Below are 26,184 nucleotides of genomic sequence, written 5' to 3' on the forward strand. Positions count from 1 at the left end.
AGAAGTACCTTCCATCAGATTGATTATATGTCGAGTGTCTTGGACATATCCAGGAATAGCATGAATGGAGGGACGTAGCATGGAGTCCAAATATTTTGAGACTGGCTCAGTAATGGATCCGATGGTGGTAACAATCGGGCAAAAAGGTGGATCAATTTCGTCCTTATGTACTTTAGGGGTGCCTTATAGGCTAGCCAGTCTAGGGTTGTCTATGTTCATGTAGTTAAATTCTTTTTCGCAAATGAAACCATTGTGTAATGCATTGGCGGTCAGCCTATAGATTTTATATTTGATCTTTTGAGGAGGGTTCCGAGTTATTTTAGTATAGAACCTACTGTCCATCAGCATATCCTCAATTTTACTTATATATTAGTCTGTATCCAATATTGCTATTCCACCCCCTTTATCACACATTTTTATGGTGATTTCAGGGGAATTTTTAAGTTTGTTCAAACTTTCATATTCCTCAGTCGTTAAATTAAAGGGAGTTTTTGGGACATATTTGGTGGTGATGGTAAGTTTGTCAAATACCACTTTCTCAAAGATCCTAACCTCTGATGCAATTTGTTCTAGATTGGGAGTGAACATGGATTTAGGCGCTAAACCTGAATGGTTTATATCAGGGGCCACTTTTTCTATATTCGAGAAAAAGAATTTTAACCGAATCTTTCGGAAAAAAGCATTGAGGTCATTGAATAGCTCACACACTGTGCAGGAACAGCTGGAAATTAAGCAAGGCTTCTACGCCATAGCTGCTTTCCCGCACGTGTTGGTGGCAATTGACTGCACACATGCACTCCTCCTGCCCCCTGCCACCACTGCACACAATTACTGCAACAGTTAAGCACATGCATTCCATCAATGTGCTGGCAATAGCGGACCACCGTGGACTCTTCACCAATGTCGTCGCCAACTACCCAGGCAGTGTGCATGATTCATTCATCTTCCGACAGTCGATCATCAACCAGCGCTTTGAGGCTGGCCCCCATGGGAATGCATTGCACGTTGGAAAGTACCAAATGAACACACCACACACCTCAACTCCACAATCATGCAACTCATAACGTGCCAAACTACATGCCCACCTACCAGACATGACAGCACGACTTACCATGGTAACCTGGCCAAGCCATGTACATGAGCCCTCAACGGCATGGCACCTCAGCCACACAATAGCAGAATGTGTGGAGAGGTGGGAACCATGCATGTGCGAAGGAGACATGTGACACATGAATGAGAATGTACACAATCACAAGTGTGGAGTGGATGTGCTGGACAGACTGTAGTATGCAGACCACAGACATGCCCATGTCGACATTTACTGCTGGTGTCTGAAGCGTAGTGAACAGTGGATGCAACCATGTTACCCCAGGTAGTAGGGAAGAGCGCATAAAGTAGCTCATTACGTCCCCCCTGTAAGCGCGAGCGTAGTGGGCTGGCCCGGCGTATGCCAGACCCGCGTAGGCGTGTGAATAAAAAGCCCGTAGGCCTGGGCGTGGTTCTCTTACGGAATGGCCAATGTGTCTGCCAGGGCAGCGCCTCCCAGCACGCCACAAGGCCAACGCCGAAAGCGGTGGTGCCTGTAACCATAAGCGCCTGCTGCACCCCAGACCGCAGGTCCCCAGACTCGTCTTGGCCTCCCCTGAGCAACCAGTGCACACTGCTCACCTAACGACACTGCTGTGTGTCAAATAGGGCCCACCACGTGCCTGTGCAAGCTCCAAGCCCGAGGCCCCTACCTTGGCAGCCTCCTCAGACCATCGCTGTCCTCCCCGAGACAGGCCCTCAGCACTCCTTTCTCATTGACGTACTCCACCGGCCTACACAGCGGTCAAGTAGGTTACACATTTGGGACTGAGTCTTGATTATACAGTGGCCGAGTACACATATCAATGCAGAGTTTGAATCACTATACTCCCTTCGATGTGGCGACACCAAGGCTGTGCATAGCATCCCAACCACATGTGTCTGTGGGCCCTTGATGACTACGCCTTTGGCCTGCACTGCGGTCCAGCAGGCCTCACACCAATCCAATCCAGTCCGTACCAGGCAGGACACGGCATTGTCGCAGGCTGCACACCCGCTCAGCTCTGGTGCTTCTACCTCAGTCAACCACAAGTCATCTACACATGCCATTTCAACGCCGTGTGTTGGAGTTCCAGGAGGAGCTTGCTGAACAGTGGTTGGCCCACACTAACCGCTGCCTCCGGCCTACACAGTGGTCAAGTAGGTCACACATGTGGAACTGAGTCTTGTTTATGCACTGGCAGAGTACACACTTTATGGAAGATTTTATGTCACTGTACTCCCTTCGATGTGGTGCCACCAACTCTGTTATTAGCATCCGAACGACTCCTGTCTCTGGTCCTTTGCTGACTACTGGCTTTGGCTTACACTGTGGTCGAGTACGTCACACACTTGGACCTGAGTCTTGATTTGTGTACGGCAGAGTTCATATCATTGTACGCAAGGAGAGGAGTAAGAGGAAGACATGGTTCAGTCTGGAGGAAAAAAGGATCCTCATTACGGAGGTGATCGGACACTACCAACAACTGCTCTGGTGCCACTAACTCTGTGCATCGCAAGCTAACAACACGTGGCTGTGGGCCCATGCTGACCGCTGCCTCCAGCATACACTGCGGTCCAGTAGGTCAAACATTTGGATCTGAGTCTTGATTTATTTATGGCTGAGTTTATGTCATTGTACAGGCCTCATCGCAGACTGCATCCCCTTTCAGCCCTGGTGCCACTGACTCTGTGCCCCAAAATTCATGGACGTCTCTGTTTGAACTTTGGTGGTGTCTGAGTCTATGGCCTGGGGGTTTCTTCATCATCATGTAGCTGATACTGACTTGGTGGTACAAAGGAGTCTGTAGCGTTCCACTCCTCCACTTGCCTGTTTCAGCTTGCTTCTGCCCTCTGCATCATGCCCTGGAAGGACACCTTCCACTGTCCCCCGAAACACTCCACGACCTTCTCCTTGGACATCAACGAGGACCTGCTCAGCTCGCGTGGTCCCACCTCAGTGCACCGCAAGTCATTGTCCCGTGGCGGTGTGCCTGTGGTGGCCGCAGTGCATCCCGGGCCACTAACTCTGTGCAGCTCAAGTAATGGACCCTGTCTAATTGACTATTGGATGGCCTCTGAGTCGATGGCCTGAGCCTCATCTACACCATGTGTCAGTGGCCCTGCACTGTCCGCTGCTTCTGGCCTCAACTGCGGTCCACCAGGACTCAGACATCAAATCGAGTCCTGACCTGCCCGGATGACGCATCACGGCAGGATGCACACGCCACCCCCACCAGGACCACCTCCAACCAACAACTGCCAGAGTCGTAAGAGTCTTACAGCCAGACTATCCGAGTTTCTCACACATGCCTTGGATGCCATCATCAGCTAGGTACACTGCTCAGCTCTTCACGTGCCACCAACTCAGTGCACCACAACTCATGGACACTTTCCAATAGATCTTATTTGATGTGGACAGCTCAGACAACAATGTCACCTCAGGCAGTGGGAAAGACCTGGGACGATGATCGGGAAGATGTGGCCGGTGTGCGGAGGGGATAAGGCACCAACAATGGGAGGGCAGGAGGCAACATCCAGAAGGCAGCAATGCAGACTGGAGGTGGTAGTCCAGCTATACACCAGGAGCTATGGATGAGGTATGTGCTGCGGACTGCGGATGCAACTATGTCACTTCAGGCAGTGGGGAAGACCTGGGACAATGATGGGGAAGATGTGGCAGGCGTAAAACACCCTACTGCAACTGCAGCAGGAATATCCCGAAGCGACCCAATCTTGGACAATTTCTTCACTTAAGAACGATCAGCTCTGGTGCCCATACCTCAGTGCACTGCGACTCGCTGACCCTTCTAATTGGATATTGGGGTACCTCTGTACTTGCTCCAGCTACCAACATGATGCTTCGCAGTTGTTTGTGTTATGTTGGTGTTTTGTGTTTCCGCTTTAATGGTGAACACTGTTCAAGTTGTTGCCAGCACCAACTACTCCCTGAGTGCTGGCTCACACTCACCCCACACCCATCCAGCAAAGGCAACACTAGTCAGGTGAACCTGGTAATAAAGAGTGGCCGGGCGCAGGTGCCCGTAATCAGTTCAACTGACTATCAAAGTGTGTCCGTGTGCTCATTACGTATGCATGGTGATCCCGGGCCCTACCACATTACATTGTGCGTTGTACAGCGGATGCAACCATGTCACTGCCGGCAGTGGAGAAGACCTTGTACATGTAGCTCTGTCGTCCCCTCCTTCAGACATGAGAGGAGTGGACTGGGCCGGCGTACGCAAGTCCAGTATAGGGGTGTGAATGATTGTCCCGGGGCTTTGGGCGTGGTTCAGTACTGGAAATGTGCAAATGCGTGTGGCTATGTCGCAGTGTGTGTGTCCGTTGGTAAGCGTAAGTGGTCCCTGATTGGAATTAGACACCCACATATGTAATCGAGTTCGGCTGCCATGAGTTCGAACCCCACCGGCACCTGTTCAGCCACCTCCTTCTGGCAGTCTGACATCTTGCCGTAGAATGCAATGTGTGCTTCTGTGAGGTGCTGGGAGCCATCCGTGTAGGTGTGTGCTTCCTGCCGTGTGGTCTGTGCAGGGGTTGGGGTCTCCTGGATGCAGCTGGGCTGGCCTGCTCCTGGAGGTGGGTTGCCTAAGATGTCCATGAGCTGTTGTAGTGCGTCGGTGTCGAGGGTGTGGAGGTCCTCTTCATCATCACTGATGAGTTGTCTGGTTTTCTCTGCAGGAGGTGTTGATTGTCCCTCTGCTATGTGAAGGGGAGATGCATTTTCACATTGTGTTGACGTGTAAGTTGACGCATTGTTCATGTTTACCTCGGGGCTGCATGACAATGTGCATTGCGACTGTTTGGGAGGAGCTGACTATTTGATGTGGGATAGTGGACATTTGAACTACATCACAGATGTGAGGTTGTACAGGTACATTTTCATCTCACAGTTTCCTGCTATGCCAGATGTGATTGGCGTGTTTCCACGCACAGGTGGAACCTGTTATGTCCTCTGTTCTGACGTGGGAGTGTTGCACTTTGTACCACATAGTCGTCAATGTTGATGTGCTGTTATTGCTATGTATGTGTGCTTCATTGTGGGTGAATCGCCCCTGCTGCTCAGATTTGACTGCTCCTTATCCCTTTCAGGTGGTATGTCTTTGACCTCTGTGCTTCGACAGTGCTGGGATGTTTCGGACTTGGGTGTATTGGGCTCTTGGTTGAGTTGTGACACTTGGGCATGGTTTGTCTGCAGATTTTTTTGCGTCAGGGGTTGTTTGTGCACGTGGATGTGTTGGTGTGGCCTGCTCCTTTCCGGATGTGGTCCATACTCAGCCACCTCAGTGTCGTGGCGTGCACAATGTCATGATGATTGTAATGCAGCCATGCTAATCGTCGTGTAGTGACACTTGCATTGTCGGTGTGACTCACAGATACGATTCTTCGCTGGGTTTTGCACGTGTGCATGTGTTGGTTGTGATATTGGTGATGTGTGGGGTGAGACCCCTTTGGGCACGTTGTAGATGGGGGACTACGGGTGTCAGGGACATGATCCTGAGTCGTTGTGGGTGTGCAGTGTGCTCTGCTTAATTGTGCATGTGTGCCATTGTGCCTGAATCCCCCAGCCCCCCAGTCCCTGGTCGGTACTCACCCTGTTGATGTTGTGTCAGGTCATGTTGAGCAGTGTCCGGTGCCACGACTCCTGGCACCGTATCCAGACTGCTGACTGTGGCCACCATTTTCTCTATGTCATCCAGCTCCTGGCGTGCCGCTGGACCCCCACCTCAAATGTGCGTTGCTGCTTTCATGTTGGAATCGGGTTTCTTCTTCATTTAGACCTTCACATCCTTCCAGCGCCTATTGACCTCTTTCATTGTCCTCCTCAACACTGCAACTGCATTCACTTGGTCCAAGATAGTCTGCCACAGTTGCATCTTTGTTGCCAATGACACGTTGGATGTCATGTACAGTTGTTGGTAGTGTTCTATCACCTCCGTGACGATGATCCAGTTTTCCTGCGGACTCAACTGCGTCTTCCTCTTCCTCTTCTCCTTGGCCTTCCCCGACCCCAGGGTTCCTTGCTGGTCATCTGTGAAGCTTGTGGGTTTCGCGTTGCCCTCTGCACTCAGTTCGGGTGCATCCATGGTGCTACGCAGTTTATTTGTTTTTGTATTTGTGTTACACTGCTTTTATAGTGCGTTTTCCCGCATGAAGCGTGGGAATTGCAGGCCTGTCGTTGGTTATCGCTGATTTTTGTAACGCGATTGGCCACATCGCAGCTTTTTTTGCATTTGTGTTTCGCATTTTTTCAGCGTTGCGTTCCTTTTAACGTGGTCATTTGGCGCATTATCGTACGACTATCGCAGGGTGCCACCGGGTTTAGAAAACAACGTTAACACAGCGTTATTTTCCTGCGATGGATTGCGAAGTACAAAGTTGCGTTAAGCATATTTTGCTATAGTTATCTCACGTTCTTGAGAATATCCCCCTGAGTGTAATATGAAACAGTTCCGAACAGCAACTTAAGAGAGTCAGTATCTTTCTTTTTACAGACTAAAAAGTTGCTAACAAACCTAACACACCAACTTTCTGAGCTATTTGCAACCTTAAAGGTGTTATCTGCAAGCTGTGAACTAGGCGCTCAGTGGATTGCGTCGTCGGGGATATTTTACACAGGGGAAATATGGAATAGGAGTCACATACATAGTTTGAGATTATGTTGGTGTCTATGATGTAAAGTTTCGTGATGAGTTTGTGGCTGAGGATATATGTGCTCTTGTAAGAACAGATTCAGTTGCTTGCAGTACCGACCACAGAAGTCCATTACTCCTTCGGGAATCCACCATTTTTACAAGTATTTTCTCACTCTAGCATTAAAAATCTAAATTAGAAATTGATTAGACCCTACCCATTGTCCTTCACTTTAATTACTCTCTAACATACCACATATGCCATCTCACTCTGAAATGTCCTACATAGACACTACATATTACTAAATTCTGTTTTATAGTGCCTCACTAACTGATCTGGATGACTGCGCTACTCATCCAAATGCTCTGGGGAGATAATTTCTTATATTTCTACTTCACCTGCTGTTCAGTCATGTTACATCACCAAGTATTATATATTCTCTTTTGAAAAGGAATATAGGTGCAGTCCAGTCATTAGAATTGATCTGGTTCTCGAGTCTATGTGGCATCCATCCTTTGCTATGCATTGCTTTTCTGGTAGACCGTCCACATACACATTTTAGGGTAATTTTAAATCACAAATCTAGCAAGAAACTTATAGTAGGCGATACACGATTACAGAAGGCTCACAATGATATTTATATGGCAGAATACGCCTAGCAGTCATGCACAGTGGTTTATCTAGCTAATTAGCAGAAACTGTTGTCACATTTCTAGAATCAAGATAGGAGCCGGCAATACAGAACACTTAATTAGGTTTGTAGTGGAGTTTGCGTGACACAGGTCATTTGACTAGTGTGCAAGGTCAGTTGCATATCTCAGAAGTGGTGCAGTAAAAAGAGAAATATACAACAAGGAAGCAAGGGGGTCAGAGTGCATACATGATATTAAGGGGCTTATTTATGAGCCCTTGCGTCGTTTTTGAGCTGCCGGTGCGTCACTTTTTGTGACGCACCAGCGGCGTACAAAATGCACCATCTTGCATCATATTTACAAAGTGACGCATCTAGGTAGATGCGTCACTGTGTAAAGCCCTGCGCCACATTATACCTGCACCAGGGATAATGTATTCTAGGGTGGGCATTCCGACGCAAGTAAGCTTTGTAGAAGTGATGCAGTGAAATCTATGAGATTTCACTCCGCCACTTCTGGGACGCAAATGCGTCAATATCTTATGCCTGCCTCACAGCAGGCGTAAGACTGACGCAGGCACATTTGAAAAGGGATTTGCCCATATAAAATGACCCATTGCTGAATTTGCGTCACTTTTGTGACACACTCCAGCAATGCGTCATTTTTGCGCTTACAGATACGTCAGAAATACTGACTTATCTGTTACTCCTTGCGACATGATGCGTCATACTGTAAATATGAGGCATCCAGCATGTCGCAAGCAGGGCGCAATGAAAAGTGACGCATCGCTGTTTTCACTTAGCGATGCGTCACTTTTCATAAATGAGGCCCTCAGTTTGTAGATTATGGGATATATTTAAAAGCGTCAAGGCGTAGTGCATGTCTGGGCTTGAGTCAGCTGGGTTTCCAACAAGTACAGTTTGCAGAGGCATATTTCAAAATCTGTTGTGAACTCCAGAGAGGATTCTCAGAGCTTAGAATCTTATTTTGGTTTATCATCTATATCAGATAAAAATCGTGGTAAATCTGTATGAGCTGGGATTTACCTCCCAATTTAGTATTTCCTTTAACACGTTAGACATAGTAGGTTGTAACAGAGTTTTGATTCCACCTTGATCTGAATTCATGCACCTTATCTGACGCCTGACTACACTGTGCAGTGCTTAAATCAGCTCAACCATAGGCACAACAATATCCACCAGTTCCACATTTGAGATTGTTTTTTAAATCGTTTTTATATGTATAATTCTTTATTGTATATGGTTATTTTTAGAACCTTTACAATGTGATCAATGAGAAGATGTCCATATTGACCGATTCAAATCTTTTGAAGTTTAAAAACAAATTATAAATACATTAAATTCAAGTTAATGTATAGTGCCTTCAACTGCAGGCAGCAGTGATGTTCCTGTGAACATGTGTTGGAGGATAAAAAGATTATCACATTAGTTCCACCAGGTGGCTATCCGTTTATAATTTAACTAAATATGATAAATGTAACAAAAATACGTTCAAATGTAACCAAACCCTTTTTTTTCGAGCTTAGGGTTTAAAATGTTATTTAAGGAGCTGAACTTTCTGAGTGGGCGTTTAGAGTCCTGAACCTGCTGTAGTCGAGGAGAATAAAGGGGCATATTATCAAGAAACTGCGTTAAAATTATCGCCGCTTTTGCGGCAGTAAACGGCCGCTAAAGCGGCGATAATGGGCTTGATAATATGCCCTTGAGAATTCCCATAGAATCCCATGTTCTGGTGTCAACATGGGCTTCTATTGAAATTCTCTGCGGCATATTATCAAGCCCATTATCGCCGCTTTAGCGGCAGTTTTCTGCTGCTAAAGCGGCGATAATTTTAACGCTGTGCTTGATAATATGCCCCAAAATTCGTTAACTCATATTTAGAGTGGTGTTTTCGGGATTTAATGCTGCTAAAATACTCTGCCTGCAAGTCGAGACTCCAAGTTTAATCCACTCGGGCTTCAGTTTTGATCAGTGCAAGTCCATCATTTCTGGGCAGAAGCATAAGACATGCTCCAAAGATTCATCTGATGTGCCGCATCCCCTAAATTTGATTTCCTTTGATGGACGCCGTCAGTGAGCTAAATGTTTCAAAAAGCATGACTCACCCAGTCTAAGCACCAGGAATCTTAGTTTTAACTTCAAGGAGTATGTGCAGGTAAGATGAGATAATGGGGAGGCCAGCTGGTATGAATTAATTACTGCCCAGGCATGCTTGTGCTTAGCCAGAATTGCCATCTGCTGAATAAAAGAATAGTTAGGTTCGTTTCTTAAAACTTGTTTCAAAAGCCTTTTTACTTGGATTTAAATCTCACAATTCATTTGCAGATAGTTGCAGCATGCAGTCATTAATGAACCGGTGGTTTGATCCATCTGGTCCACTGGAACTGATGTCTGTCCATAAAAGAGACTCCAACGAACCAGATTAACGCATAGATTAAGGAAAACGCCGGCACTTAGCATTTGATGGTTGAGAAGGCCAAGCTCCAATTGGATTTAAGCTGCAGAGGAAGTTTTTGGCAGCTGCAGCATAGTTTCGTAGGACAAGGCAGAAGCTATCTTAGCTCGCAAAACTTCCAACATTGGAGAAAGACTTGGTTCTGTCAGCTTTTTTGACTATTTTTGAAGGCTGAATTGCCATGGTTTAAATGGCAATTTCTCTCTGGTGCTTGACAGGGTGCTCTTTGCCTCAATGTGGATTCCCAGGTACTTATAGGTCTGGTCTACTAAGAACTGGAGATTATTATGTGACCAAACACAACCTCGATACCTTTTCCTGCCATATATGACCATTTGTGTCTTCTTTAAGTTAACCTCCAGGTTATTCATGACTGTGTAGCCACATAGTTTATCCAACAGTCATTGCAGGATAGTCCTCATGAGACTACAAAGAATGAGATCGTCAAAATATAGGCGATTACTAATCTGGACACCGCCTAGCTTAGGAGGGTGACAGTTTACTGAATCGAGTTCTAGTGGAAGGTCGGCTATAAACAGGTTGAAAAGCAGGAAACCTAGCACACATCCCTGCTTAACTAATTGCCACGTGTCCTTGACAGTTGAGAGTTGTCCCCAAGCTTGACTTGAATCCAAGTATTAGTGTGCACCTGGATAATTAACTCCAGGAGTTTAGATGAAATTCCCCAATTTCTAAGCTTCGCCCAAATTGCCTCCTTCGGTACACCATCAAAGACTGCTTTGAAATCCATAAAGCAACAGTATAGCGATGTGGATGAGGTTTTTACTTTATCAATGAGAATTGATAGGGCAAACAGGTTGGTCAATGTGCCTGAATTTGCTATGAAGCCGGTTTGGTTTATTGAAATCAGTCCTTTTAGCACAGCCCACTGTCTCAGATACTTGAGGAGAAGGCTGGCAAAATATGTGGCCTCGTTGTCAAGTAAGGCTATCTGCCTATAGTTGCTAGGAGCCGATCGAGAACCACACTTGTAAATTGGATGAATTGTTTCTCCACCCCAAGAGTCCGGTACGGTTGAATTCTGCAGGCTGTAGTTGAAGAGGCTAGTTAACTGGTGGGTCCAGAAAGGGATGTTAAATTTAAAAAGCACCTGTGGCAGGCCTTGTGGGCCTGGTGCTCCATCTCATCTTGCCTTAGATATTATATTGGCCAGCCTTTATGGCGTAAGATGAATTTGCTGTAGATCTTGTGGTTGGGGCGGGCACTCCCTGGAAGTTACATTTGAGGTTATTGTAGTATAAGTCAATGAGTAAGTGTTTCTTTCACCTGATGGAAGTGACTGATCAAAAATGTTGCCCATTCTTGCTCGGAAATGTTTGTGCTACCCACCCCGCTGTTTCCATTAGTTTTCCTGTTCACGAGTGCCCAGAATTTCCTTGATTTCTGATTTTACTTGCACAATAGAGGGTTCACCAAAACTGCTATAAATTATGTTCTTTTTCTATATGGCAGGCCTTATGTTTTTTGTGCTGTTATTTAAGCTATTGTTAACTCTGTGGTCTCGAGGTTCTTCCAGGCTGCTCTGAGCGCTCTGTTTCGAATTTTCTTTAACTCCATAGTTTATGTGGAAGTGTTGCATTGTTTTAATCAGCACCAACCTGTTGGTGAACTGGCTGTCGGAATTCTCTAAGGAGTTGAGTGCAGAAATTAAGCCAGTCAGTTGTTGGATAGCTAGTTATTGGGTTACAGTGTGAGATGAGTTGCTCGCACTCCTTCATGATAGTCGTACTAATGGCATTGTTCCATTTTATTCACTTAAAATTTTCAGTGTGAACACCTAGATGAGTAACTTTTGATGTTTTGTGGTGTACTAAGTTTAGGACAATGATGGAAATTTGCAGGCGATGATCACTCTCAGAGCATGCCATGATACTGTTATTTTCTATATATGGAAGCAACTAGTGTTACAGATGGTGTAGTCTACGGAGGAACACTTGTTACCATTTGTCCGGGTCCAGTTTGGCGGGGTATCTAGTGGGAAACTATCGTTCATTACTATGAAGCCCCTACTGTAAAGCTGTAGACCAGGAGTTCACCTATGTTGCAGCGCAGTTGGCGCTTTGGTTTTACCTGGTCCTTAAGTCCAGATGGGAAGGTTAAGAGATGGTTCTTTGGGTCCTCAGGCCCCTTGACAAAGGTTGGTGTCAAAGTCTCCTGTGAGCAAACAATCTGCCTGAAAGAAGTTCCCATGCAAGTCAGAGAGAATTGAAATTAGTCGGTTTAGCCTAGCCAGCTTTTTTAGTGCGCTGAAGATTGATATAAGCATTGAGAATCAGCAAGGAGCGATGCTGTTTCCACTACTTGATGTTGATTCCGAGCGGCCAACTCTCTTGAAAAAGTATTGGTCCAACTATGTTCTTTAGGCTACATGAAGTATATATAGATAAGTCCTCCTTTTGGTGTCCGAATTTATGGTCTCTAACCGCCGGCTTCGAGAGTTTGATGAATCTGTTTATAGGATGGCTTTGAGTGGCCCATGTTTCCTGTACAGCAAGACAATCATAGCCTGAAAAGAAATTGAGTAACTCTGTACTATTCATTTTGTGTTGGAGGCCACTGATGTGCCAGGAGCACAGGACCTATGAGGGTTACAACTGGGGTTTAGTTGAGTTTAGGGGTTTTCATTGTGAACTATTGATCAACCTTTCTGTGTGCCTCTTCCTGTTTGTTGATTGACTGCCTGGTTTGAGAGTGAAAGAGGCTGGGGTGGCTCCAGGAGGCTGGGTGAGTCAGCACTGGGCTGAATAGACCTAGCTGCATTTGGAGTGGTGGGAGGAGTAGCACCTGGGCCTGAATAGGGCTGTGCCTGCCTTCCACAATGCTGGCTCCACCCCCTGCGGTGTGTCTGATGGCCCTGGCCCACACTCACAAAGGAAGAAGATGTGCACTGGCAGAGTGCACCCAGAACTGGTTTGGACTGGGTCCAGGACCCTCACACAGGAGAACAAAGACTTTTGGGGTATAAATACGAGAGATGAGACCCCTGAAAGGTAGACTACTTTGTGATCAAGAGGAATCTCTGCCAAAGAAAATCAGCTGAAGAGACCGAGGAGAAGTACTTCCTTTGCTGTGTGTCTGGGGTTGGCCTGCAGTTTGCTGTTTTTACTGAGGAGAGGATTAAGGTGCTGTGTCCCCTGCTTGAAGAAGGACTTTGCTGTGTGCTGTGTCCATCTGAAGAAAAGTCTCCAAGGGCCTGAGAAGAGCTGGCCTCCTGTTTCTGAAATCCCAGGCACAAAAGGACTTCAACCCCAACTCCCTGAACTTCCTTGCTGGGAGTTTCAGTCTACCAGGAGGGCCTGTAACTGTGTGTGAGATGTTTTTGCTGTTGGGAGCTGGAAGCACGACGCAACGAGAGAGAAGCGTGACGCCGTCGCAGCAGCCGCTGTTGCATCATCGAGGAAGCATATTGATGCTGCCGCTGTTCGCCATCGCATCACCAGAGAAGGGTGCCGCTGCACAGAAGGTGCCTGTCACATCACTGAAGAAGCGTGTCGCAGGGCAGTCGCATTGCTGAGGAAGCGCGCCACCGCTGACCGCCACCGCAACACCATAGGAGCGTGTCGCCATCACCGAGGGTGTTGTTGCATCACTGGAGAAGCATGTCACAGGGCCTGTCGCGGCTCAGAAAACCACCGAGTTCACGGCACGGCCGTCGGGCGTGCACGCATCGCCTCTATGTTGGCGCATCGCACAAAGACGCCATTTTGTCACATTGCACTGGATCGTCGCAACGCATCAAGGCGCCATCTTGTCGCATTGGAACTGGAGTGCAGTAAGAACCGATGCATCGCCTTCTCTGTGCCCCTTTTGGATGTTTGGCATGACGCATCCCAGGTACTTTGAGACTGAGTGTCTCATTTGATCATCTACAAGTTTATATTTTGCTACAACCATTTTAAAGACATTCTACTGAGTTTCTTTATGTTGGATTTTTGTTGTTTTGGTCTTGTTTCATTTAGATAAAGATATTTTATTTTTCTAAACTGGTGTGGTGTCCATTTGTGGTGTTTTCACTGGGTTACTGTGAGCTTTAGTACAAATACTTTACACATTGCCTTTGGGATAAGCCTGTCTGCTCATGTCAAGCTACCATGGGGGTGAGCAGGGGTTATCTAAAGTGTGTATCCCCCTTTCCCTGACTAGAAGCAAGGGTCCATTTTTGGTCAAAGGTACCTACCTCTGCCAACTAGAAACCCCCATTTCTAACAGTGTGTCTGCCTGTTTGTGGATTGACTGTACGGTTTTGGAGTGACAGGTGTTGAGGATGTACATTCAATGTAGACAGCCACTGGGGGGGAGTTGAGGTGTGCCTGGCCCTTCCTGGATGACTCAGAAATGAGCTGAATAGGCCTTGTCTGCATTTGGAGCAGTGGGCGGCATTTTCCTTGCACCTGAATAGGGCCTGTCTCCCTTACACAATGCTGTCTCCACTCTCTGTTGTCATACTGCACCAGTGAGGACAGAACTGGTTTGGACTGGGCTCACAGACCCTTGCACAATGAAGATCAAAGACAAAATGGGGTATAAGTAGCGGACCTTAAACTCCAGAATTTTAGATCACTTCTGGACTCAAGAGGAACCATTGCCAAGGAGAAGAGCTGGAGAGCTGTGAGAAGGATCGCTGCCCCTTTGCTATATGAAGTGTGGGGTTGGCCTGCAGTTGCTGCTTCTGCCAAGGAAAGGACAGACTGGAACTTTGCTGAGAAACCTGCTTGAAGAAGAATCTCCAAGGGCTTGTGTGTGCTTCCCTCCTGTTCTGAAGTCTCAGGGACACAAAGACTTCACTCTCAGATCATCCCCTGAGCTCTATTGCTGAGATTCCTGACCTATCAGGAGGTGCCTGTTCCAATTTTGGGCCTCTGTAGGTTGTTCCTGCTGTTGGGAGCTGGAAGAAATCTAGGAGAAGCAAGAAAAGCAATCTCTGACGCTGTCAGCTCTGCGAACCATGACTCAGCAACCTGCACCGAGGTCAGAGACACTGCTCATGATGTGCACGACGCACCGCCCGGCCTGAACCACAGTCTCGAGACCCTTCGACGCCAGCCAACGCCTACAGTCATAGGCATTCCCAAACGCCAGCATTCGCACTGACTCTGTCATCACCAGCGGCTGCACCCTGTTATCACGGCCCCGATAACAGCTGAGGCTGACTCCACGGACTTGCAAACTTCGCATCGCCTCACCTGAACTTACGCCTCACTGCCGCGCAACTGACTTTCCCAGTCTTAGATTTGACAGGTTGCCTCTTTGCTGACATGACTCTTCACTTCCCCCATGGCAGCCAGGGAGCCGGCCTTGACCTCGGCACCAACGCCTAAACTTCACGACCTCCAAGACTTCATTTCCCAAGGTACTGTTTGTTTGGGGGTCTGTGTGACTCTGTGCCCGAATCCGATCGCCTCTCGATCGGTGCCCTACTTTAGGTATATTGCTGTCACTATGTCGTAATAGCCCCGGAAGAGCTATTTGTTTTCTGCCATGCTATCAAGGGGGTGAGCAGAGGTTATCGAATGTGTGTATCCCCATTACCCTAACTAGAAGCAAGGGTCCTTACTTGGACAAAGATATCTACCTCTGCCAACTAGAGTCCCCCCAGTTCTAACATTGATGGTCAGCGGTGAGGATTTAATTTGTAGTTATACTTGACCCACAGTGATTTGTGGACATCACTAGTTGAGTGAAAACCACTACGCAACCACATACTGTGTTTTTGGTTCTATTTTTGATCTGACCCTTTGACCATCCATGCACCATGTCTCTAATTGGTAAACCAGCAGGGGAAGCAGAATTGGAGTTTTGCATTGAAATGTTGCATACCTACAAAGTAGATCAGCTCCAGCAATTTTGCAAAAACTTTGGATGCTCCATTAAAAGCACTTCTAGGAAAGAGGAGCTGCAGAAGGCATTGAGTGCCTGGTGGGAGGCCAGAGAATCTGGGGAGGCAGATGATGCTCATGTGGATGGGGTTGTGCCAGAGAGCAGCCCCAGATCCCAAGATTTGCATTTTGGGAGAGCAGCCTCTGTGGCTGTCAGCAAGGAATATATTAACCACCACACATCTATTCTATGGGATGGGATAAGATGCGGTAAGAGAATCGAATAGTTAGTTTATTGGGTCCAGCATAGTAAGTAATAATAACCGAGCTGTTTAATTTTCTATTATATACCTAGGAGCAACAACATAACTGTTATTTCTAAGCTATATACACAAAAGTGTTTATTTATATTTATGCAGACATCAATTGGGTAGAAGATTAATGGTTTAGAATTATGGTTTTGATTAACATACTATAAATCTGGTGGTAATGTGTTTTTCCGATTAATGTAAGTGAGGATTTGAATATATGTTAACTGGAGTTCTGGTCCTTATTTTTGGTGTAGATGATTGTTAATATCCCCCAGATAAAGGACTAGGGAGTTCCAAAATGCATTGGGGCATTTCAACATTAATGGAACAATTAAGAAATATAAAATCATTATTATCAATTCTATTGAGACAAGATCATGAAATGTGTGGGAAATAGATGATAAGAATGTAGTAAGAAAAATTTGAAAACATTAAATGAATTTTGGAACTTGCTAATATTTGGAGTCAAGTTTAATAATTGTTGTACAATATGTTTGCTATAGCATTATATCACAGTTCAGTAGGGGACTGTTCTCATAGTGAGGACAGCGATCAACAGACTTTTTTTAAGTACAACTTTTTTTGTGGGAACCTCTGCTTACTGCTTACCATCAATATCAATGCTGCTCTTAGACACAGACTTCCATCTTCATGGTCTAACTCTGCAATAGTGCCAGTTTTTAAAAAGGGCTTGAGGGATGACCCCTGGTGATATCACCCGATTTCATTGATAGATGCAGAGGTCAAGGTCATAGGGAAAAAGACATTAACTTATTTTAGGACATGGGCCAAAGATCACCATGTGCTATCTGACATGCAGTATGGTTTTATATCGGGTGGTGCTTAGTTAAAAGTTAGTTCTATGCTATATACTAACACAAGGAAACCCCAAGTAGGTAGCTGAGCGCTTTATAAATTCTGTTAATAATAGAGGCACAGTAGATCAATCTATGAACCTGTATCTTTTAATTAATTAGTACCCGGTGTTGATACACTTGGCATTCATAGACTTGAGTTACGCTTTTGATCAGGTGAACAGAGAGAAGTTGTGGACCATTATGTTAGACCTCAGGATTGACAATTTTTGTTTATTTTTTTGCATGATCTGCATCTTAATTTGAAATCCTCTGTGAGACATGGTCAGAAAGGGGAAAGCACTGAGCACTTTTTTCTTAATGGGGGGGTCAGAAAAGACTGTATTATGGCCCCATTTGTATTCACTTTATATGTCAATAAATTGGAACATGTTTTATCAGTAGGGATTAGCGATATGCCCATGTTAGTTTGCCTGTCTGTCCCAGCAATAATTTATGCTGATGATTTAGAGCTGCAACAGCTTGGAATCTTCTAGATCTTAATCTTAGATCAGCTGCTTCCCTATTTCAATTCAGGAAGCTTCTAAAAACGTGGCTTTTCAATCAGTAGGTTGTTTTCCACTACCCTCGATGCTTACTATTTCAGCACCAAGACACCCTCGGGTATACGCTGCGCTTTACAAATAATTTAACATAACATTACATGATACTGTTCTAGTTTATAGAACAGTCCAAGGTCTGCAAAGTTTATTGAACGTCTTTGCAAATTACATGGTTAATCTGGAACAGAGCATTAACTCTATTTAAACCCACACAATGCTAATAGGCCCTAAAACACCATGTAGATCGAACTCCTGTAATGACAGAGCACTCAGTAAAGTTAAAAACTTCCCCTATCTCAGTGCCCTGTTTGAATCTTCCATCACGTGGTCACCATTTTAATCAGGGACAGGAGGCCCACTTTAAGTAGAAGCATTGCCTCAGTCTTTGATTTTGCTGCTAGACTAGGATACATGTCTGTGGGAGCTGTGCGCAAAATTTATAAGGCCAAATGGGTGCCCATTAAGACCTATGGATATGAAATTTAGGGTTTTGCCAATTCTTCCATCTTGCAGCATGTATAAAACATGTTTCTGAGGACACTTCTTGAGTTGGCCAGTAGTGTTTCCAAGTTAAATATACATGAATAGCTAGGACAGGGTTTTCTGGTGGATATCTTCCAGCTGAGACCTCTTATATTGTGGTTATCCATTTGGCTTAAGCATGAGGTGAATCTTAATAGTACGTTTGTTTAAGGATTGTATGAATCTGGGTCGCACCCAGCAGATACCGTGGCTCTGAAATGTTAAGAACAGCTTTACCAAGCTAAGCTGCCTCGCGCTTTACAACAACCCTGAGATTATTGTGAAAGTGTACCTTACCTGGGTAAAAAACACCTTTGTTAACCAGCAAAGGAATGTGAGAAAAGCTCTTGTTTCTATCGAAGGCATCAACCCAACATGCCTTCAGAGCCATATCTTGATCATGACGTGCAATTCTCATAGCTAGCTTTCTCTTACCTAGTTTTTAGGTTAAATATGACTCCCTTTTTATTGTGTGTACCTAAGAGGTTGTCAAATGATGTGGATTGCCCACCCTGTCTCTCTGACTCCACATCTAAACAAGACACTATGCACTTTATTTTGTTTTGTTCTATTTATAAACAATTGAGGGGCATATCAACAAGGGCCGCCGATAACTATCGCTCAGCGCTCTTAGCGTGAGGATAATTATCGCCGGCCAACTCTGAATTTTATCGCGGAGATAGCGTGTTAATAGCAACGCTTATCTCCAAAGTGATAAAATTCAGAGCGCAAGCTGCCAAATGTGCGATTATCGCTGGAAATCCAGCGATAATCACACAACCTTTGGCAATAGCTTGCTGATAGGGCCTCACATGCTTAGCCATGATATCCACCGTCCATAGGATATCATGGCTAAGTCAGTTTCAAAGCAGGCGTAAGGAAAGTAGCGCTAACAGAGGTTATCGCTACTTTTCTTGTCGCTATGCTGCTTTGCGTGAGGCTTGATAATAGGAGAAATGTCGCTTAGCGACATTTCTCCCGTTATCATGGGGAGGAACGCCCACTTTGCATCTCATTAGAGATACAAAGATGGGCGTTAAGGGAAATGGCGATAAGGCAAGGTTTCACGCGATAGCGTGACCTTGCTGATCAGTCGATAAAATTATCGCTGCTTTTCGTCCGAAAACGGACGCAAAAGCGGCGATAATTTTTTATCGCCAGCTTGCTGATATGCCCCTGAGATTTCATTTTTTAAAGCCACTTTTAATAGGTCGAAATGTTATCCAGGCCAGGCCTACTCTGTTGTACTTACAACTGCTTAGTGAGCGTTGGGCTTCTTCTTTTGCTTTATTTTAAAATTGTGCTGTCAGAATAATAAATTTGTGACTATTGACTGCTACGGTACTGCTCTTAGTAGTTTTGTCTGTATATTGTATTGGTTTTCTCCGTGTATTGACTATTATGGTTTTAACTATCTAAATCGAATTATTTGATTGATTGATTGATTGATTGATTGATTGATTGATTGATTGGTTGAAATGGAAGAGGTGTGGTGCAGCGGCCAGGGCTGCAGACTCCGGAGCCTAGGGGTCAGGGTTCCATCCCTTGTGCTGGTGGCAGTTTAGCCCAGCACAACGTGACTCTGGGCAATAGCTCGCATAATCTTACCCACGGCCCCCAGCGCCTTGACACCCTTAGGGGTAATTGTTTGCACTTCGCCAATAGCAGTGTTTATGGATTGATTACTCCTCCCAGCTTCCTGCCGCCATATCCAGCTTTACTCTCTTGGGAAGAGAGAATCTCATCAGGGGTTAAGTACTGAAGGGAAAATCTCAACAGAACTTAATTAATTACTAGCAAAGCCTCTAGTCAGCACATCTAATTTTTCCTAAAGTAGCTTAGCATTTTTCACTATATTATCAAAATTCTACATTCACTACAGCATTCGAAGTTGGATTAATATAAATAAGCATTAAGTTTGAATGGAATTGCTGAAATGTTTATAGATTGCCTTGTAACTTATAAGCACAAGTGAAGTTTCTCCATTGTAAAGGTCACAGTACCCAATACAGTGATAACAACATGTTGTAGTTTGTTACTGGAGGGAAATGCTAACTATTCTTAATACTTGGCATGTACCATTTTGATTAACTGCATAGACGTGTGGGCATCCAAGCACTCTTGGAAGTGATGGCTGTTTAAAGCAGGCATTTCTACATGTCAAGCGGTTTCTTTTGGCATGTGCTGCTGCAGTATGTTAGGTGGCAGTCTCTCAGGCCACAGTGCTAGGCATGGAGCCATGTTGGTGCGAATATTAACTCCAGTCGACATTAATATTTAAGTTTTATGCGTTTAGTGTATTTTCTGCATCATTTTACTTCCTTGAGAAGTGCCAACTTAGTTTAGCCAATTGTGCACAATATTGAGACGTCAGAGCACGTGCATCTGGAGTCTAAATTGAAGAATGCCACTGCCTAGAGTCGATGAAAGAGTACACCGAGCCTTACAAATGGTGAACTCACACAACCGTGCAAAAGATGCCCTTTCTTTCAGCAGACATCTGTGCTAAACTCCTAAACCACCTCACTTGACTTGATGCATTGTTGAGAAAGATGAGAACTAAATAAGAAAGATAGGAAAGACCTTCACAACTTAAACCAAGTAGTGTAGCAGGGTGCAATGTTTCAACGAACCAACATATGTATTCCACCCTGATGGCAGTTTTAATTAAATGACCCCGCACTGTCACCAGTAGCAACTCAGTGTAATGGACAGGTCTACATCCTTATTCAAATAGGGGTCAATCAATGTTCAAGCCTCATGACTTACCTTTCATGCATTTAGAGAGAAGGTGTGGTCTCAAGCTTACTACTGAAGATGGTCCAATGTAGGCATCCTTATGAAAAGAAACAACAATTCAAAGGACTTAGCACATATGGTAAAGAAATATATAATGATTCGACAAAACGTAAATGTATTAATAATCTGAAAACTTTTGATAAACCATCCAGGTTAAGATGGCAGAAGTGGTCTTGAAATTTTCGATCAATGGCATGACTTTGGCATCGTCTGTTAATGGCAAAAGGCAAAACAAAACGGTGTCCTTTTATGGGAAAGACCTTACAACGAAATACGATATATTATAGACATGAGCGAACTAACTGTCGATTTCGAGTCTGGAGCTTCCTTAGTATGACATAGATTGTCTGTTTTATTAATGAATTATTGTAAAAAAAGAAGTTCACATAAAAAAAGTCCACTCTTGTTGCCTCGGTTTTGAAAGCGCACCATTGCAACGTTGTCGGCTTCTTTTTTGCTTTGTCAGTGTTGGTGTTTTAAATTATCAATTGTTTAGCTAAACATTTATATTCTGCAGAGTATAAAGATATTTAGCCTCACATCTTCTGGCTCTCTGTTTAATCCCTTTAAGATCCAATAAAAACCATGGAGTTGTGGGCTTGTGCTCTAAGATTCTGTGAAGATGCTACTGAGTTAAAATCATATTTTTGAGGTCCTGCAAAGCCACTTTGTGTGGCTTTAAATGGCCTCATAGATATAGAGTAAGGCAAGGCAGCGCAAATCGATGCGTTGCCTTACACTGCGCTAGGGAGGCATTCCATGGGTGTTGAGGTGGGTTTCCCCACGCAACAGCACTTCATTTTGATGCTTCCCCAGATTTAATAAACCATGTAAACCTGGGGATGCACCATTACCTTATGCCTTCCCAGGAGAAGTGCAACAAGGAAAAATATCTTTATGTCTCCTCGTTCGTTTTCCCCTCTTTCCATGTGTGCTCCATACTGCAGGCCACATAAAAAGAGTAAACACCTCCCAGGATTGTTTTTGGACAGGAACAAGCCCCTTCCTGCACAAAAACAATCCTGCCTACAACACAGGCACCCATGTACCATGGTGCAAGGCTGCCTGCGTAGGAGCTAGGCTGCTGAAATGGCACCAGCGCAGAAGGAAAGTACAGGACTGCACCATATTGGATAAATACGGTGCACTACTGCCCTTACACTTTGGCATAGGGCAGCAAGGTGACCTGCCATATGCCAAACCCCTTAAATGAGGCACAATGTACTTAGAAAGCGTATTTTTTTCCGAATCCGTGTCAGGTTACTTCAGCTTGCCTTTTAACACACAAAAACCCTAAAGGACATATTTATTAAAGATTCTTGCAGTGGAATGCAGCAAATCACCTTCCTGTGCTGCATGAAAGGACAGGAATGTGCCATTTTCGCCATTGTCTGGTGCATTCCTGTTCTTTTCTAGTGCTGAGGACCTTTTGACTGCCTAGCACCAATGCACACACCCTTGCCTCATGTTGCAACAGTGCCTGCGTTACAGGCAGGATTGTTTTTCTGTAGGAAGGGACACCTTCCTGCAGAATGGCAATCCTCAGAGGCATTTTTCTCTTTCTATGTGTGTTGCATTCTGAGCACATTTAAAAAGAGGAAACAATGAGGTGAAATCATTGCACCTCTAGAGGCATACATCCTGACTCATCACCAGGTCTAACAATGTTGGGAAATCTGGAAATGTGTCATAGTCCATGTGTGGATGTTGGTGACACCCACACTCACACCCACCCATGGCATGTCTCCCTGCCTCAGAGTAACAGAAGGCAGTGATTTGCACTGCCTTGCGTTGCTCTAGATTTATCAAGCCACTCAGGGGCATGCGTTGTGGCCTTGTGTGGGTTGATAAATCTCACTTGGGTTTTGCGTCACACTTGTTTTCCCCTTGCGCGGCGCAAGGGCCAGGTTAAACCTTGATAAATATGCCCCTAACATACTAACTCCGATAAGGAAAATAGTTTGCAGTATGCATATGTCGGATCTCCACATAGAGGTAATATAGTTTGCAAAAAACGAAGATACATCTACTTATTATTCCTGTTTTTTGTTTTTTTTAAGCGTTTTACATAGCGTGAACTAAACCCGAGACATCGGGTATCGGAGCGCTTTACATGAGCACCAGTTTCATTGCAGATGGACACATTCATATTTGGTAGGCACAGGGAGATTGCGTGATTTGCCAATAATCACAGGATGTTGAGCATCGTTGCTGAGACTCGAACCAGGTTTAGGATCGACCGCTCTAGCCGTAAGGCTACATCCTTTAAATTATTTGTTTTAGCCTGCATGAATCTTGGCTAAAATCTTTAACAAAAGGACCTTAATATTGCTGATTCACCTCCCGAGGCTGTGTCAGGATGAACTTTTCTGTCGCAGCACGGAGCCGAACGCCTGTTTTATGAAACTGCAGAGAGCAAAGTGAATTCATTTAACCTGAGGTTTCTCTGAGTTAGCGCTTAATTTTCAGATAGTACAGTTCGGAAAGAGTGAGCAAGGTTTGCCTCCTTCCGTTTCTGACTAGTGCTTTCTGAAAATAAAGCACTACGTTTGAGAAATATCAGATTAAGTTAATTAATAGAACGTCCTGCAGGCACTTAATACTGGTGCTCTGCTATGCTCTGTACCAGAAAATCCTATCATGATGTGGCCCCTGGTGTTTAAGTTCATTTATCATGCCTAACTCCCCTTAGGCTGAGGAGATCAACCGCTGCTTGAAAAGCAAGCATTCCACAAGGATTCAAGAAAGAAAGGCAGATTTTGCCCCCCCCACACCTTTTAGGCCACTTACCGCTAAAAACACAAGCCCCAATACCACAAAGTTTTGAAAAAGGGAGTCTTTCCCACACCATCATGAGCCACACACTGCAAGAGTGGAAGAATGGGTAAGAACTGGAAAGTGTAGATTTTCTTTGATCTTAAGATGGAGTAAGTAATTTATTGAGCCTAGGGAAGAGTATCAGAAGAGAGGGAGATTGCCAGACTGGAACCAGTCTGCTGTTATGTTTCGCATATCTTATGAAGAGAAATTTGGGGGTCTATTATAATGGCGGGTGGATCGCCACTGACCGTATGGTGTGGCGATCCGCCCGCCATTATCCACCGCCTACATGCAATTTACCCACGCTTGATTATGTTGGCAGGGGTACCGTGGCGGATGGGAAGACCGTACGCCACTTTTCCGCCACTTTTCCGCCCAGTCGATGAGTCAACCGGGCGGAAAAGGTTTGAATATGGTGGCGATGTCTGTTAGACACTGCCATCCATATTACTATGCATGAGGGGATCAGTCTTGAAAGGCATGCGGAGTTCGCAGTTGGGGACCCGTTGTGGGCCCCCAGGATGTTGGGGGGTGCACATGGGCCCCCCTGCATTTGCATGCACAATTTGGCAGGCACCGGCCAGTGCCTGCCACGTTGTGCATGCAAATGCACAGTGTGCAGCCACAGCATTGTGGCGTGAGGTGCTATGTGCACCACCCGCCACTATGATGTGGATGGGGATGCCACCGCCACCATGGCGGTGGCATCCTAATTGCTGGTGCAGGACCGCCGCACCACTGGCAGCTGGTCCCAGCACCGCAAGGGTCCGCCCGCCATCCTAATAGGCCCCTTAGTCAGGTTGCTGAAGATCTTGGAAGGAAAAACTATTGAAACTAGTTTGAGTCAGATCACTGACCGAATATCGACACCTAAAATATCCCCATACCACAATATCGAGTTATAAATATTGATGTCAAAAATATATATAAAAAAATATCGCGATGTCATAAATATAGTTGTACAAAATATTACATATATATATATATATATATATATATATATATATATATATATATATATATATATATATATATATATTCACTGAAAAAACCATAGGTTTCACACATGTTATAGTTAGCTGGACATTTTACTGATAAAAAACCAATGAAATTCCCCCGTTATAGTTACTGTAGGCAACTATAACTCACGCGACCGCAATCCTCTGCTGATGCTAATACTGTATTTAGACACTTATTTGCCCATATCTTCTTCCATTAAATTTTAGCTATACATATATTACAAATATTTTTTTTTCATAAAGACACATATGTCATCAGCAGAGGATTACGGTCGCGTGAGTTATAGTTGCCTACAGTAACTATAACGGGGGAATTTCATTGGTTTTTTATCAGTAAAATGTCCAGCTAACTATAACATGTGTGAAACCTATGGTTTTTTCAGTGAATTTGCAAGGTTTTTTAAATGCTAATTCCTAACTATAACGTGTGTGAAACCTATGGTTTTTTCAGTGAATTTGTACGGTTTTTTAAATGCTAAGTTACTTTACGCCATTTGTGGCGTGCGCGCCCACTTAACGCAGTTCGTTCCGTGCACGGTTTTTATCAACTTTAATAAGCCCTGTACATTTGGTGGCCTTCGGCCACCAAAAGCACAGGGGGTGAGGTCAATGTGGATAGTGTTTTTTTTATTTCGATTTTATAATTTCATGTTGCCAAAATTACGTTTTTTTTCTCTATTAATAAGCCCTGCACATTTGGTGGCCTGCGGCCACCAAAAGCACAGGGGGTGGGGTAAGTGTGGATAGTGTTTTTTTTATTTTTATTTTTTTACCGTAAGCGTACGGTAAGCTTACGGTAAGCGTACGGTAAGCGTACGGTAAGCGTACCCCGCGAAATTGCCGAAAAAAAAATAAAACCGTTTTTGCTCTTGGGGGATGTTTGGGGACTCCCTCAACATGACTATGTGGGAGGGAGTTGTCAAAACAGCCCCGTAACATGTTTTTGGCCATCATGTTTGATAAACAACACTCAGTGCGAGAGACAAAATGGCGGACGCCGCTTCCTGGTTTCAGCCGATTCGAATGTTTACTAAGATCTAAGAGCCAATCAGAATCGCGCTCGCGCACGCCACCGTAAGCTTACGGTAAGCGTACGGTAAGCGTACGGTAAGCGTACCGTAAGCGGGCTCAGATATATATATTGATTTAAAGGATATTTTCTCAGAATCTACTGAACAGATTTACACCAAACCTACAAAAGGCACTTCCTTGACCTAGGGACTACCTCTCTGCCAAATTTCTAGTAATTCTGTTCAGCCGTTCGGGCTGTAGCTCGTTCTAAAGGTCCTATGGAAAAATGCATGGGAAAAACGCGTTTTGGGACCCCCCTTTTATCTCAGCCCCCGCTTGACGAATCCCCCCGAGACGTTCAGGGTAGGAGCGGAGCGTAGCGCCCCACCTATTTTGAGAAATTCGCGAGGATTCGTCGACCGGCGCCAAAGTTATTCAAAATAGAATGTTGAGGTTTTCCTATGGAAACGTGGTCCTAACTATAACTACCTACTGGCGACCGCCAGTAGGTAATATATATATATATATATATATATATATATGTCCAAAGCAATTGGCAATTGTTGATTCCTTTTCACCTTCAAACAACAGCCGAAGACCAAAAAGTTGCAAAAGCGGTGATTT

This window comes from Triturus cristatus, chromosome 5_1 (assembly GCF_964204655.1).
Source record: "Triturus cristatus chromosome 5_1, aTriCri1.1, whole genome shotgun sequence".
Lineage (NCBI taxonomy): Eukaryota > Metazoa > Chordata > Amphibia > Caudata > Salamandridae > Triturus > Triturus cristatus.